Below are 4,267 nucleotides of genomic sequence, written 5' to 3'. Positions count from 1 at the left end.
AGCAGGATACAGATGAATAAATTGGTAAACTAATAGATTAGGTGATGGACAAGATTATTGCCAACATTTTACACAGAAAGCGATGAACTGATTGGTAGATTTATAACCAGTAGGTGCAGCCATAATTAGCCTACATGCTAAAACTATTTCTTGAAATAAAAACAGGAATAAAGTCCTCTCTTGAAACGACATTTACACACCTACAAAATAAATTACCAAGCGCGGTCTGCTTGGTGTTCAGGTGAAGATAAAATAATATGAGCATGTATAAAGAGAAATGAAGTCAGAGTGGTGGTCGGGCTCTGGCTGGAGGACAGCAGGGACAGAATAATCATGTAAAAACCTGTAAAGCTGTCGGATTGTTTTAGCAAACTAATGAGCTGTAACATCGGGTGCTTTTATTTTGGCAGCAACGAGCGGGAAGCGCCGATGTGATTTTGGCGCGCTTGACGCTGCGGTTGGCTGGCTGTCGGTTATTGTGCGGAACAAAGATGGCTGCTGCTGTTGTTCGGGATGCAGAGTGATCTCAGGCTGTCATCCGAGCGCAGGCCGAGCAGACGCTGACACACCCGAGACCCGAGACCCGGACCCGAGACCCGGACCCAAGACACGAGACCGAGACCCGGACCCAAGACACGAGACCCGAGACCCGGACCCGAGACCCGAGACCCGGACCTGATTCTGTTCTGAAGGTAAACGCGACGGTGGTTTTCCTCTCGATGTTATACCGTCAGCATCCTCTCCCGTCACCCGTTCATGTCTGACTGACAGGCGATCAGAAAACACTGTAACGTTTCCGCCGTGTGTTTGATTTCTGCACATTTAAAGGCGATTAAACACTTAATTCGCTTATTAAACAGGTTATCGAGCCTCCTGTTGGTTCCGCCCGCAGACTGAAGGTTATTCCGGTTACTGCGCCGCCGCAGCAGACACACCGACACAGACAACCGGAGACCGACGCTGCGTGTTTCTCTGTGTTCATTAAACGTTTACTACACAGGACGGCGCCTCTGTCTGTCTGATAAATCAAGATTATAGTAATATAATAATCTGTAACACTGGTTTCTATTATTAGTTCTGTTGTAATGTTGTTTTTACATTTATTTAATAATAATAATAATAATAAAAGGTTGTAATCGCTGCACCAGACCTCCATGTTATTATTAGAGATTTAAAGAGAAGCAGGTTCACAGATCGATACAGCAGAGTTCACCCTCATTCACGCGGCCAGACTGTAAAATACATAGAGATCAAATAGAAAACTGCCACAGTAAACCTTACAGCCGCAATGATTGATCGAATAATTGATCAGCTGTCAATTATTAAATTAAATGGCAACTATTTCCAAAGTCGATTAATCGAGTAATTTTTTAAATAAAGATTCTCTGATTCAGCTTCTTAAATGTTAATATCTTCTGGTTTCTTTACTTCCTCAGTAAACTAAATATATTTAGGTTGTGGACAAAAATAGCTGTCAGAGGTCACACGCCTCTGGAGCAACGAGGGGTCAAGGGTCTCGCTCAGGGACACGTTGGTGGACGTGTCACAGCGGGGGTTTGACCCTGTCTTATCCACTGTACCATCACCACGCCCTGTGAGGATCTCTGGGAAACACTGATCGACATTTTTCACCATTTTTATATTTAGACGAGACGAGACGAGAGGTTAGCTAGGTGCTTCTGTAGTTCTTATTAGCTGGGATGCTAATTTTAGCTAGCGACAAACAGGCTTCAAACTAAACGTACCTCCTGAAAAATGAGCAGTTAAATGTTCACGGAGCAGCGGATACGAGTCGCCTCTATCCTGATTGACAGGTTGTCAGTCAGCTTGTAGCCCCGCCCTAAAGCCTCCCCTGCTTCCTGGTCTCTGTTCCCCTAAATGGGACCATAATTTACTAAATGAACATCACGCTGTGTTGAAGAAGACTTGAAACTAGCGACTGAGACCAGAAACTCATCAGGAAAGTGTTTACTGAGGGAATAAATCAGCTGACAAGTAGAAACAGTTTCTTTCTGCGGCCGCTGGAGTCGCCCCCTGTGTAAAACACATGCAAGGCCAAACCTGAAGTCTACTTCCTGTCTGTGATGAAACAAAATAAAGGTTATCTCGACCTTGGTTACCAAGGAGACGGATAACGTCCTTATCAGGACGGCTGGCAGAGAGACGGCGTCTGGCCTCGGGCTTACTTTAGCTCGCCAGGTGACCCGAACACGACCGGGGAAAGTAGTACCTTTAAAATCCTTCACTGGTGATGTAGTACTGCAGTATTCTGATGGTAGGAAATATCGCTCCTGTTTTATGTTGTCTTTAGATTATCAGAATTAACGTCAGGTATTTCTGACTGATTTTATTCGACGGTCGGCGGTCGGACCTGTCTGTGCCCCTGAGGACTGATCAGTAACCAGTAATAAAGATAATAATCACTCGCTGAGCCATGGACCATTGGACGCGTCCCCCTTTTAGTGAAACGAAGCTGCGCTCAGCTCTCCATCGCCTGGAGGCTGTTTCCATGGTGACAGTGAGCCTCCATTGATCTCTGATTGGCCGGTGGTGTTTCCGTGGTGACGGTGAAATGTCACCGCCCCCGTCATCTCTCCGCTGATTGAAGCAGGTTATCGGTCGTCCTGCAGAGAAGCGTTTAAATATCAGTAGTGCAGGGCCCCGTTCCCAGGGGCCGACAGGACGCCTCCCGGCTCTTTGTGGCTTCTTCCTCTCGTGTTACCGCCGCAGCAGGAGTGGAAGCACCAAAATATTAAAGAACATTTCATTTACTGTAAATGAACAAAAGTGAGGACTGTAAATACTTTAAGTATACTATGATAAATGTATTTAATGAATGAATGACACATGACTTCAGCATCTTCACCTTCATTCATTATGAAAACTCATCAGTTAACACATTTGATCCAGTTTGTGAAACAGAAGATCATGAGGTTCTTACTATGTGTTCTGTGGACATTACTATATTAAACATTACTATATTAAACATTTCTATATTAAACATTACTATATTAAACATTACTATATTAAACATTTCTATATTAAACATTTCTATATTAAACATTTCTATATTAAACATTACTATATTAAACATTACTATATTAAACATTTCTATATTAAACATTTCTATATTAAACATTTCTATATTAAACATTACTATAGTAAACATTACTATATTAAACATTACTATATTAAACATTTCTATATTAAACATTTCTATATTAAACATTACTATATTAAACATTTCTATATTAAACATTACTATATTAAACATTACTATATTAAACATTACTATATTAAACATTTCTATATTAAACATTTCTATATTAAACATTACTATATTAAACATTTCTATATTAAACATTACTATATTAAACATTACTATATTAAACATTACTATATTAAACATTTCTATATTAAACATTTCTATATTAAACATTACTATATTAAACATTACTATATTAAACATTACTATATTAAACATTACTATAGTAAACATTACTATATTAAATATAACTATATTAAACATTTCTATATTAAACATTACTATAGTAAACATTACTATATTAAACATTAGTAAACATTACTATAGTAAACATTACTATATTAAACATTACTATAGTAAACATTACTATATTAAACATTAGTAAACATTACTATATTAAACATTAGTAAACATTACTATAGTAAACATTACTATATTAAACATTAGTAAACATTACTATATTAAACATTAGTAAACATTACTATAGTAAACATTACTATATTAAACATTAGTAAACATTACTATATTAAACATTAGTAAACATTACTATATTAAACATTACTGTATTAAACATTACTATAGTAAACATTAGTAAACATTACTATATTAAACATTACTATATTAAACATTAGTAAACATTACTATATTAAACATTACTGTATTAAACATTACTATATTAAACATTACTATATTAAACATTAGTAAACATTACTATATTAAACATTAGTAAACATTACTATATTAAACATTACTGTATTAAACATTACTATAGTAAACATTAGTAAACATTACTATATTAAACATTACTGTATTAAACATTACTATATTAAACATTAGTAAACATTACTATATTAAACATTACTGTATTAAACATTACTATATTAAACATTAATAAACATTACTATAGTAAACATTAGTAAACATTACTATATTAAACATTAGTAAACATTACTATAGTAAACATTAGTAAACATTACTATAGTAAACATTAGTAAACATTAC

General features: G+C 36.1%; 1 protein-coding gene across 4 annotated transcripts in view; it reads left to right on the top strand.

Moving 5' to 3' along the window:
* Positions 1-482: 482 nt before the first annotated feature.
* Positions 483-4,267, top strand: part of kidins220b (kinase D-interacting substrate 220b) — a 21,921-nt gene continuing 18,136 nt past the window's right edge. For all 4 annotated transcript variants that reach the window (XM_046059897.1, XM_046059899.1, XM_046059895.1 and 1 more), the window contains exon 1: positions 483-692. The gene's annotated coding sequence lies outside the window, so the exon portion shown is untranslated. The remainder of the gene's footprint in view (positions 693-4,267) is intronic.

Source organism: Micropterus dolomieu, linkage group LG10 (genome assembly GCF_021292245.1).
Source record: "Micropterus dolomieu isolate WLL.071019.BEF.003 ecotype Adirondacks linkage group LG10, ASM2129224v1, whole genome shotgun sequence".
NCBI classification, from domain to species: Eukaryota; Metazoa; Chordata; class Actinopteri; order Centrarchiformes; family Centrarchidae; genus Micropterus; species Micropterus dolomieu.
Note: the sequence above shows the minus strand (reverse complement) of the source record. Positions and strands in the feature narration are given on the sequence as shown.